Source organism: Acipenser ruthenus, chromosome 11, assembly GCF_902713425.1.
Source record: "Acipenser ruthenus chromosome 11, fAciRut3.2 maternal haplotype, whole genome shotgun sequence".
NCBI lineage: Eukaryota > Metazoa > Chordata > Actinopteri > Acipenseriformes > Acipenseridae > Acipenser > Acipenser ruthenus.
In genome coordinates, this window is record NC_081199.1 from 21977298 (window position 1) to 21990179 (window position 12882).

Here is a 12882-nt window from a genome sequence, read left to right on the forward strand (position 1 = left end):
TTGATAGTCTTGAGATTTCATTGTGCCCTGCACAGATTCAAGGCACCCTGTGCCAGGCGCAGCAAAGCAGCCCCAAAACATAACCGAGCCTCCTCCATGTTTCACTGTAGGTATGGTGTTCTTTTCTTTGAAAGCTTCATTTTTTCGTCTGTGAACATAGAGCTGATGTGACTTGCCAAAAAGCTCCAGTTTTGACTCATCTGTCCAAAGGACATTCTCCCAGAAGGATTGTGGCTTGTCAATATGCATTTTAGCAAATTCCAGTCTGGCTTTTTTATGTTTTTCTTTCAAAAGTGGAGTCCTCCTGGGTCTTCTTCCATGGAGCCCACTTTTGCTCAAAAAGCGACGGATGGTGCGATCAGAAACTGACGTACCTTCACCTTGGAGTTCAGCTTGTATCTCTTTGGCAGTTATCCTTGGTTCTTTTTCTACCATTCGCACTATCCTTCTGTTCAATCTGGGGTCGATTTTCCTCTTGCGGCCGCGCCCAGGGAGGTTGGCTACAGTTCCATGGACCTTAAACTTCTTAATAATATTTGCAACTGTTGTCACAGGAACATCAAGCTGCTTGGAGATGGTCTTGTAGCCTTTACCTTTACCATGCTTGTCTATTATTTTCTTTCTGATCTCCTCAGACAACTCTCTCCTTTGCTTTCTCTGGTCCATGTTCAGTGTGGTGCACACAATGATACCAAACAGCACAGTGACTACTTTTCTCCATTTAAATAGGCTGAATGACTGATTACAAGTTTGGAGACATGTGTGATACTGTCACAAAGACGGCCAGAGTGGGTGGCGTCAGACCGGAAGCAGGAAGGAATTCAAACACAGACAGACGGTGATGGTGATGAGCTGAGTGCAATGGCTGCACTCAGCGTTTATTAACAAATAAAAGGTTTGAAAACAACGGAATACAAAACACAGGACACGGCACTACACGCCAAAATAAAAGGACAAACAAAACGTACTAACACACAAACGGTGGATGCACAGACAAACAAACAAACACGGTGAGTGAAAACACTATTTTTACGTTACGTTCTTTTACTTTATTTCTCCTCCTCTCTCCCGTTCTCCACTCACCGAACACCCAACCCTGAGTGCAAGAAATGTGCGTCTATATATACTATTGTGCTGGGATTCAATTACTAATTAATTATTCACTTGAATCCCAGCACGTGAATTAATTCTGTGCAACCCCGTGCTCACATATTACATTTAACCAGCACGTGAAGTGATTTGTGCTCTCCTCGTGCCTAAATACAAATCTACACTTTTTAAACACACGTGAAACACAGACCCGTTTATATCCTGTGTACCAATCTATACACCAACATTTACATACGCACGCATACATACACAGAACACACAAATGCACACAGGGGCGGGGCACTTTGCCACAGATACTAATTAAAGAAACTAATTAGTTTGAAATATCACTATAATCCAATTATTTATTATCTTTTCTAAGGGGTACCAACAAATGTGTCCAGGCCATTTTAGAATATCTTTGTAGAATAAGCAATAATTCATCTCTTTTCACAGCTTCTTTGCTTTATTCTATGACATAGCAAAGGCATGCAAGTATACATGATAAAATAGCTTTTAATTTCATCACTTTTGAGGAGGAATGAAGCATTATTTCAATGAGCTGTAAGGGTACCAACAAATTTGAGCACGTCTGTATATATAGTGTCACTTCCAAAATTATTGGCACCCTTGATAAATATGAGCAAAAAAAGGCTGTATAAAGTAAACAACACAGGTAATGAGCTATATTTTATGCTCAAATATATGGGAAAACCATATTCTTTTATTATAATACAATTGCTCAGAGAAAGTTTTTTTTATTAACAAGTAAAAACATTTATTCTCAAAAAGATGGTATCAGAATTATTGGCACCACTAAAGATTCTTATAAATAAAATCAAACAAAATTAAATCTGCATTAACATTCTACTTCTTTACGTTCATCTCAGTCTTAAGGAACTGTATTGTGGCCTTCCATGGCTTCCTGTTTCACTGGGGTATAAAAATGAGGTAACACGCATATGAAATCCATTTGTCATCCATCACCATGAGGAAAGGCAAAGAACTCACAAATGAAAAGAGACAAATGGTTGTTGACCTTCATAAATCAGGCAATGGGTACAAAACAATATCTAACCACTTACCACTATTAGGGCAATAATTTAAGAAGTTCAATACCACTGCAACAGTGGTAAACTTGCCTGGTAGAGGACGCAAGTGTATCTTGCCCCCACGCACAGTGAGGCAGATGGTTCGGGAGGCAAAGGGAAATCCAAGGGCCACAGTTGGAGAATTACAGAACTTGGTTGCATCTTGGGGTCACCAAGTCTCCAAATGTACAATTAGACGCCACCTCCATGCCAATAGGCTATTTGGAAGGGTTGCCAGAAAAAAAGCCTTTATTGAGAGCAACCAACAAACAAAATAAATAGTACATAAAGTTGACACCACATTTTATTTATTTTTTTACTTTTTTTTCCCCTTCCTTGCCATTGACATATCTTGACAGTAAACAGTGGCCATAGACACATTTTCATAAAGTAATAACATGAGGTTTACTTGTGCCTTTTTGTAGCAGAACAAGCAAACGAAAACTGAAATGTAACTTTAAACACTTCAAATAAAACAAACGTGGAAATGGCGTTGTAAAATGAAGGGGAAAACTCACCACTTTGGTTCTCATTTATTACATTCCACATAAGTCACAACAAAAAATACATAATATTCAAAATCTATATAAAAATCACTACACAATTTCCAGCAAGTTGGGCACTGTTTAAGTGAGGCATTTCAGAATGACGTGCTTGCCTTTCTGTCCCATGAGATTCTGACTCGCTCTAAAGCAGCACACACTTTTGACCCAGATGACCTTCCTTAGAAATCACTATGCGCGCACGCACATAATCTGGTTTGTTTACTTTTTGCTGTCTAAAACTTATAAATAGAGCCCCAAGAGCTGCTGTGTTGATCCTGTGTGTTTTATTTTAATTTTTTTAAATTTTTTTATATATTAAATCTCACATCTCACATCTCACAGAGCGTTTTTTCATTTGCCATTACGCAACTTCTGGTGAAGTGGTAAATAAGTGCAGGTTTTTTTTTGTCATTTCTAGCGAATACGAACATCTGATGTTTGTATTCAAATACATGTCAAATATTCGTTCGACAGCACTTATTGCATATACACATTGTACAGTCACGGACATAAGAATTTGTGGACCAAGGTTATGAAAATCAGACATTTACTGTAACATTTCTGTTTAAAAAAATGTGTTATTTCTGAGATGAGAGCATTCTTCATTGGGAAGATTTCCAGTTCCCTTCATGTACTGTAACAACAAGCATTTAAATTGTAGGCTCATTTTAGTATTGCTTGATGAGACCTTTTTAGGAAAATGTAACTGTTACAAAACCTTCTGTGAACTAGTTACTGGTTTTTTAACAGTAACAGATTTCTCCTTTTTCAAAAAGCAGTGCAACTTGCAATTTGGTGTAAAGACCTTGGTGTCAAATCAAGGCCTTATTTTACTATTTAGACTAAGATTAAACATTTACAGTAGGGTACAGTATAGTAGTCTACTTCAGATTCTTATTTCACAAGACTCTGGCACGGTCAGACCCTAATGATAAGCTGATGGTTCTTCTAACCTTGCAGGTTTGAAATACTGTCTTCCCAAGTGTGTGCCTGCGAGTTCTCTCACAGGCTGAATAAGTATTTGTTTGTGCAAGAAGGAAGGCTTTGTCCTAGGTCCTCCCATCTGCTGTCAGAACAGAAAGGACGGTAGCCCAAGGATATCCTATTGGGCTCTTGACTGCAGTGCTAATAAAATACACTGCATCCTCCCGTTGATGTATTACAAGGTTGTCTGTGTGTGTGTTGCTATTGCTTTAGACACAGTCTGACGTAGTAAAGCGTCATAGTACATTAAATGCAATTAATTCATCCAGAATCGTTGAGGAAAAAGTGACCGTATTCTGACCTTTAAGCAGAGCAGTGTCCCCATGTTGCAGTACAGTAATTGCTGTAGGATGGGCAGAGGAACACTTTTCTGTAAAATCCCTCATCATTCTGAGTTTGAATACCAGTGCAGTAATTGGTCACTGTTTTAACCTTGAGCAAGTTGCAAATTGAGTTCTATCCTTGCTGTGAAATGGGTGAAGTAAGATCCGACGAGAATGGACTAGATGTTGTTTTTATTTTTCTGTTGAGCTTTATTTATTTATTTATTTATTTATTTATTTTATTCAAAATATTATGTACAGGATTGTGATAGGGGAGAGATCTGTGCTGACTCTGCTGGCGTGTTCACAGTGCTGCAGGAGGGGGGCGGCAGTCATCCAACAACCGCCTGTCAGTCATGTCCGTGACACGGGGAGGTGGGAGAGAGTGTGTGTGGACTCTCCCTCTCTCTGAATGGCTGGGAGGCGGGTCTTGGGGAGATTGTTGGCCCTATAAGATAATGCTCTGCTGTTTCCTCAGGTCTGCCGTTTTAGACGCGCTGGAGGTGCGGAAAGTGCTGACCGGGAGCGAGGATCAGCGGAGAGAAAGGAGCCTCCGGATAGAGAGAATTAGGGAGAGCGGGGTACCTTTGGGCAGAACCCCAGTAGTGAATAGGCAAGCATAGCGAGCCGGGAGAGTAGGACGGAGATCCGGGTCGTGCGGGTAGCGGCGACTGGGATATCGTTGCCAAGGGCAGCACCTTTTTCTTTGGAGGTTTATTACTGTGTTTTATTTTCTCTTTTTCTTTGGTCTTTTGTTTTCATTGTTTTGTTTGAGGCACCTGCGAGTGCTACTGCCCGATCCCTGGTTTACCAGACTCCTGGTATTCTCTGTGGCTCTGTTTACCATCGGTGGTAAGCAGACCACGGACCCACAGCGCCATCTGCGGGCTAAAGAAACCAAATCCCTGCTCAAAACGAAAATAAAACTGGGCACCTGTGTGGTGACTCCAAATACACCTGTCTGTCTCTGCGTCAGTGAATTACCCACAACCCTTCCACAAGGATTTTAATGCAGAGTCTTTCCTGGTTGGTAGCACAATTTGTCTGACGTCATTAAATCAATGGCAGATTTACAGCAGATAATCGGCTTAAATGTTTGGTTTTCCTGGAAAAGGAACATTGAGACAGCTCATGATTTGTCAGGATGAGGGAAAAAAAATAATTTATATATAGTGCAGAATAAAAATAATAATCAGCATGTTGAGCATTTTAGGTTATGCAGCTCCAATAGCCCCTTGCAGGACTGTATTGTGACTGATTTTGATAGATTACAGTCTCCATGAACACGGCTTTCTTGTGCAGACTATCCCATACACAATTTTATCTTTTTATCCAATTAAACATGTCATTTGTACCTCTGCATCACTTTCAAATGTGCAGGATCATAGTCCATAATCTTTACTTTGTCTCTCTGCAGTAGCCCTGGCTGTTGCCTGTGCTGTGCTGCGCTGCAGTAACAGTGCTACCCTTTATCATGGCTGCCCTGTCGTGTGTGTGTGTGTGTGCGCGTGCGTGCGTGTGTGTCCCACACTTGCAGCAGTGCAGAATCAAATGCTCTGCTGTTGTCTCACTCTCCTTAATGTTTTCACACAGGGCACCCTGCCGTTTCACCTGCCACAGTACCAACTGTGCAGTCTGTATCTTCAAGCTTCAGACTGAACTATAATTCTCCTGTAAGTAGTGTATCTTTATTCTTTATTGTATTACAGATCCATTTCAGAAGCCTTTTGTTATGACTGTACATAGTTATGAACTGAGCTAGGGTGTGCCCTTTTGTATAATATGTGTTCAGCGTGTTTAAGAGCTTTATAAAGCATACTTCAATTAATTCCTAATCTTAAAGGCTCTAGTTATCCTTATCCTCCACTTACTAATTTCAATCAATGTTAGGATTTTCATTTATTTAACTTAATGTACCTTGTATGATTTTTAGAATAAAAATCCCAACATACCACGGATTATGATTACACAGGAACAAACAGCCCTAAGATCATGTAAATTGTGCACAATGCATTCACTAGGCTGTAACAGATTTGTAGCAACCAATTCAGAGCTGCCAAACTGACGGTGCTGTTGGGGATTAACAATTACTTTCCAACTATAATGGTAGACGGCTAACAGTGAAACCCTAAGGGCGTTAGACCGCAGTCCCTGTCTTTCTGAATCAGTCAGTTTTCTAGCTGAATTGAAGGGCTGTGTTCTGAAGCTGCTTGGACTTCACTGCAAGTGTTCCAAGTTTTACACTGTCAAAGTAAACAAGACCAGGGAAAGATAGTGCCAAAGCATCACACCCAGCTCGTTTTGTGAAAGCATATTCTGACTCATTGTGGATTTTTATTAGACTGCTGGCTGGCTTCGAGTGATCTGCTAAGGAGATTCTTTAATTGAACTTTCTCATGCATTCTGGCCTAATCTTCCACAAGGGCTGCTGCAGAATCTGATCTGAAATCCGTTCGTTCAAAAAGAAGACTTTATACATGCGCTGTTAACAGGGATTTAGTAAAACCCCTCGCCCTGAATATCAAATCCCTTCTTTGTTTGCAGTTGCATTTTACTTGAATGTTCCACTTAATAATACATTTAGTAGCTTCAGTGCTTGCTTGCTGGGGTATGTGGAGCAGTAAAGTAGCCAATCAGGTACATATTCAAGCATCTCTGTGATAGGAATCACTATGCTGTCTTTTTTCTGTGTTCACTGCTGTAAGTTGCTTATATTACTAGTGTAGGTAGGATAAGAATGCCCGTGAAGGATATATTCTTGCTGATAGGGATATACTGCACTGAACACAATGGACATGGAAACTACTTGATCAGAATTAAAAAAACAATAAAATAATTTTGAAATTCACTTTTGTAAAACACATTTGTTATACTTTTTGTCATGTATTACAAAAATATAACTTTCTAAGATTGTGTGTGTGTTTTATTTATTTTTTTAAAATAGGATATCTTCATAGTAATTTGAATGTAACCATAGCTACGGATAGATTGTTGCTTCCTATTATCATTGCGAAACATCCACTAGTTTGCCTTACACACCCTGCTTGTGGTCTTAACTTGCAAATGATAAATGCTCTTATTAAGGGTGTTGAGATTTATAGCTCTCTGTGCCATCAGCATAAATCTCCTGAGTTATCTGTTCACATGTATATGTTTTATCACTTCCCCTCAGCTGTATCTAGAGGAGCAGTATGTTCTATGTTATCTGTATGGGCAGTTGTCAGAAGGCACAAAGAATCCTAAGTTGTTGCTAAAAGTCTGTTGTCATGATGTGTTGTCAGCTGGCATTACAGACTTCAGTGCACAGAAGAAGCTAAAGCACAAAGGGGCAGATTCATGCGGTTTCCACACTAGGCTTTCATTTGGTAGCGAGGGCACACTCCGGCTGGACTCGAGGACAATCGTGGAACTAAACACCTAACATAGGTCCATGGCCTGCATTAGTGTGTATAAAAATAATGTAACTCAGCATCTGCATTGTAGAAATCCAACGATTGTTGATTATTGATTGCCAGGGTTTTTATTTTCCAAGTCTCACACCTTCATTTCAGGATTAATATTCTGAGCCTCACGTAGCTACTTACCCATGTGCTTTCCTTGCGCTTTGCTACAATAGACAAAAGCTGTATTTGTATTTGTTTTGTGGTGAAAAATGGCATGAAAAAATCTGATATGTTTTTGATTTATTACCTGTCTGATTGTTTGCTGTTTGATCTTCTGCTGTTCCTTACTACATATAATACATTTTCATGCAGTCTAGACAATACACTTTGAGTTACTGTCTTAATAATTGGTCGATAGCTGTATCTATTAAGTTCCATTATTGGTGTTGTCCAGTTAAAATTACCCATGTCACGTCCACAACTTTTTAACCTGGCTACATCAGTGATTCAGTTAACACTCTTTGACATATGATTATTATTATTATTATTATTATTATTTATTTCTTAGCAGACGTCCTTATCCAGGGCGACTTACAATTGTTACAAGATATCACATTATTTTTACATACAATTACCCATTTATACAGTTGGGTTTTTACTGGAGCAATCTAGGTAAAGTACCTTGCTCAAGGGTACAGCAGCAGTGTCCCCCACCGGGGATTGAACCCACGACCCTCCGGTCAAGAGTCCAGAGCCCTAACCACTACTCCACACTGCTGACATAGTGCCTTTACAGAGCTGTATTCTATGATTCCTTCAATCAAGTTCCATTATTGGTGGCGAACCATTTCACCCACAGCAATGATAAAGATCTTTTTTTCACAAATCCATTTGACTTCTTGTTTATAAACCATTCAATCTAATAAGTCATACCTTGTACTGCACATTATGCCCTATGGAATGCTTTGTTTTATAACTGATCTAAACTGAAAAAATAACCTGTTTACTAAATTCTGATGTACACTACAGAGGCACACACGATACAGTGCCAGTGTGCCTTAGTCTTGATGTGGAGAAACAACTCTCCAGACTTGGAGTCTAGTCTTCATACCTGTTTTAATACAGTGTTTCATTTTGTTCAGCGTTTACCAAGTGTTAGTTTGGTTTGCACTAGGGCTGTAAAGTGATTAAAAAAAATAAAAATAAAAAAATAATAATAATAATCACGATTAAATCTTGTGATTTAAAAAAAAAAAAAACTTGGTTAATATTGGTTAATCACATATTTAATTGATACAATTACTGCATCCATCTCAATTTCTTCTTCTTCTTCCTCTTCCTCTTCCTCTTCCTCTTCCTCTTCTTCCTAAAATTTGTTTGAACTCTGTTGGAGCCGGGGCATTATAAACAATTCTAGTAGTGATTAGACAGATAATAGACATTGCTCTCTGTTTCATTTTGTTGTGCTGGGCTTGTGGGCATATTATAGAACACTTTCTTTGACAAATACATAAGTGTTTTATATAAATCTGTAGATATGAGAATTGAGTGTTTTAATGTAATTTAAACCACATCATTTAAACTAGTCATGATTCTAAGATGCACCTTCACTTCTCAATGTTTGTTTCTGAATGAAAATGAGATCTTGAAAATAGTGCTTTAATCTTCAAATCACTTTGGCAACATTTGCTCAGTCAACAAAATTTATAAATATCTTCATCCAGAGTTGGTAGCAGGGTCCATGATATATGTGCTTACTATTTTGGAGAAAAAAAAAAAAAAAACATGATACAAATAGCAGTCTGAACACATCTAGAAAAGGGACAAAAAGCTTGAGACCATGTATTAATACAAGGAGAAAGTTGTTTGTGGAAAAGAAATGACTGATGAACAAAACACTTTTAAAGATTTAAACATATTTATTCAACATAACACAACAAAATTATTTACATTGAAGTTTCCAGATAATTAGTTTAATTGCATTTATTATAGAGGTTGCTTTTGGTATTTGTAAACTGTCATTTTTAAATGCAAGGTAATGTTAAACACACTCAATGCAAATAAAAGATATGTATCTCTCAATTCAAAATAACTGAAAATTAGCTAGATGGTATTACAGCAATGACAAAAAAGAAATTAAGAAATTAAGAAATTATTAATTATTAAGTTGAAGTTTTTGACGTTCATACTTCAGTCTTGTTAAAACCTGGTTGATGTTGAATCTTTTCAAAATTGCCATACCCTCAGGACTGCAGCCTAGAGCTTTCTTGGTGCAATCTTGTGAAATGGGTCCAGAAGAAATTATGTTCTTGCACGTGATTGCAATTATGAAAGAAGATTCACTAGAGTGAAAGAGCCCTTTAACAGTACTGCTTCTGGTGGATGGTGGAACTGTTTCTGAAGTACAGCTGTCTTCATCTAATAACTTGTTGACACGGTCATTGAGTGTCTCGGATTCTCTTGGCAACTCGACAGCACTCTCATCTTGCCCACCTTCCTGACTGTCTTTAGAAGAATACCGCCATTCTCCTCTTAATTTGTCATATACCTTTCTTGCATCAATGTTTGCTTCTATGTCACTAGTCTTGATCTTACCATATCAAGACTGATTGTCTGGGACCACCTCTTCTTCAAACACAGAGTGGACAGTTTGTAGCAGATGACCAGTCCAAATAAACTTCCCAGGTGACTGAGCTGGCGTCGCCTCCTGTTTGTCCTGGGATGTGGATGGCTGGCCTGAATCCGGGATGTCATTGGCTGGCTTGGCTTTCTCACCTCGCATGACTTCTGACAACTGCTTTGCAGCTGCCACTGATGTGTGCTTCCTCTCCACCACCCTGTATCACTTACTAGCAGTTTCAACTCTGGCACATTAAATCTGCCAAGTTCACTTTCCTGTTGGGTTGCTTTTGGTGTATGGCTGAAACTGCAGTTTTTCTGACAAGTGTACATGATGTCTTCCCCCAGTCCAGCTTTCTTCCAAGCTGACTGAACTGCCCTTGAGATATGTCCACTCAGCAGCTTTTCAGCATTCCATGTTAAAAAAACACTTGTTTGATCATCTTTTTCCTTGGTAACTTGTGAGTGAACTTCTTTGACAAAGATTGATAACCAACTGAAGAGTGCATGATTAAGAATAACCTTGGCAGGACTCTGGGTATAAGCAGTCTTGTGTCGAGTTACTGAGATGATGAAATGGTCATCCTATACATACAGTAACCTATACATAATATAATGTACATGTATATAAACTTAAGTTTATGTTCAAATACCTGTAAATAAATAAACATACATACATACATAAATATCTTCCAAACCTAAAATAAGTCTGGAAACTTTCAAACTGGCATGGAAAAAGGGAATTTCAACATTTAGACTCCAAAATAAACCACTACATTAATTAATATCCATAACCCTAACCCTAATGTTACAAATGTTCCCCAAACAGATATTTTGCAGGATAAACAAAAAACGTTGATATAAAACTTTTACCGAGACACTGCAGAGAGGAACCCCCCCCCCCTTGATTGGGAGGAAACCTCTGGTCCCGCAGAGATATGGCCCCCACTCCAGCCATACTTGCAATATTCTGTTGGGCTGAATAAATAACAGGAAGTAAAGAACGATTGTAAGATTCCAGAGCCCCATTTTTTTTATTTGGTTAACGTAACTTTAGCTGCCTAGGGTGCCGTACCGATATGAAAGGAATAGGGAATAGAATTGAGGGGACAGGCCAGCTTTAGAAATGAGAGAGGAAAGCGAAGTAGAAAATTTGTGTTTTGATGTCATGGTTAGCATTGATGGAGAGGATCAGAAGGTTTGCAGGAATTGTGGCAGGAAAGACAGTGGGATAGGGAGGAATAAGGACAAAGAGGGGAGTTGAGTTTACACAGGAACACGAATTGACCCTGGCGGAGCTGGTCTGTTTTGGAGATAAGAAGAAAGGAGATAGTGAGAATTGGGGACTAGAGCGAGTTTGCAGGAATGAAAACCCTGGGATGGAAAACTGAAAGGAGAGGGGACAGCGAATTCGGAACAGCAGAGAAAGAAAGACAAAGAGATTCCATGAATATCATTGAAAGGAGAAACAGCCTCGACAGAGGATTGAGATTAGATGCAAGAGAATATCAGTAGTGATGGGGAGATGGGAAGAAGAAAGAGGAGCACTGTTTGCCATCCCCTTAAGGAGAAGGCAAATGGCAGGGATAGATGAGAGGCGGGGATGAGATATGAGAGACGATAGTGGTATTGAATGCCAGCTAGATAAGATTTGAGAGTTCCCAGGGAGAGGTGCAGTTAAGTGTGAACGAGAAAAGATCGAATGACATTCTGGTTGAAGGGTGAAGGGAATGTTCGATTTTGCTTGCAGAACCAGCGTAGGAGGAGCGGGTGGATGGAGCGTGGGCAGCAGCCATATCATTTTGTGCAGAAGCCAGGAGATTGCAAAGGGTAGACTCTAGTTCAGTATAAGATTGCTGAATGGAGGAATAGTCAGAGGGGAAGGCGGTTCCTGAAGGGGTGAGAGTTGAGAGCAGGGGCGGGGTGTAATGAAGCCGATCAGGAGGCTGTTTTGGGGCAGAGAGGGGTGGAGTGTTGGGTCTTTTAGCTGATTTAGTATCTGGAATAAAAACGCTGTGCAACTCTGAAACAGAAAGATGCAATTGTGCAATATTATTTTGGATATGGTATCACAGTAACCTTAGTAAATGCCACTGTAGTTTCCAGAATGCTTTGTTGTAGTGATAATACCTACTTAATGCATTAGTTAGATATCCAAGTGTCTGGTTTCACAGACCCATATTAGACTGCAGTACTTCACCCATGGTAACAGAGTAAATTATTATTATTATTATTATTATTATTATTATTATTATTTATTTCTTGGCAGACGCCCTTATCCAGGGCAACTTACAATTGTTACAAGATATCACATAATTTTTACATACAATTACCCATTTATACAGTTGGGTTTTTACTAGAGCAATCTAGGTAAAGTACCTTGCTCAAGGGTACAGCAGCAGTGTCCCCCACCTGGGATTGAACCCACGAACCTCCGGTCAGGAGTCCAGAGCCCTAACCACTATTCCATACTCCTGCATGTGAATATACATCTGTGAAACCAGCCATAAAAGATTCAGTAATAGTATTTCGTTTTTAGTATTTAGTGTTTCAAAATGCTGTAGCCATAAGAGACTGTGCAATGTGTATTCTGCCTCTTATAACAAGCATGTAAATTGTAGTGTAAATGGGAGCCATGACCATACCACCCAATAACCTGCTCTGTGGTGTACAAGAATGCCTTACTGTATTAGAACTTTCTGACACTGGGCCATATGTCTTTCCACATTTTTTTTATTGTTACATTTTCAGCTGCAGGCAGATTTTCTTTAAATGTTTTAAAACTTCTTGCCACTCCTATCATCCAGGCAAAGGTTATGTCACCTGATAGTTCTGCTGTAGCTAAGGA

The 12882-nt window shown here is 39.2% G+C and overlaps 1 protein-coding gene across 9 annotated transcripts in view; it reads left to right on the forward strand.

Moving 5' to 3' along the window:
- The window catches only part of LOC117426916 (double-stranded RNA-specific editase 1), a 192122-nt gene that overhangs the window by 25725 nt on the left and 153515 nt on the right, over positions 1 to 12882 (forward strand). For 5 of the 9 annotated variants that reach the window (XM_059033449.1, XM_034045133.3, XM_059033452.1 and 2 more), the window contains exon 2: positions 5626 to 5705. The exons of the other annotated variants lie outside the window; for them this stretch is intronic. The gene's annotated coding sequence lies outside the window, so the exon portion shown is untranslated. The remainder of the gene's footprint in view (positions 1 to 5625; positions 5706 to 12882) is intronic. 9 annotated transcript variants of the gene reach the window in all.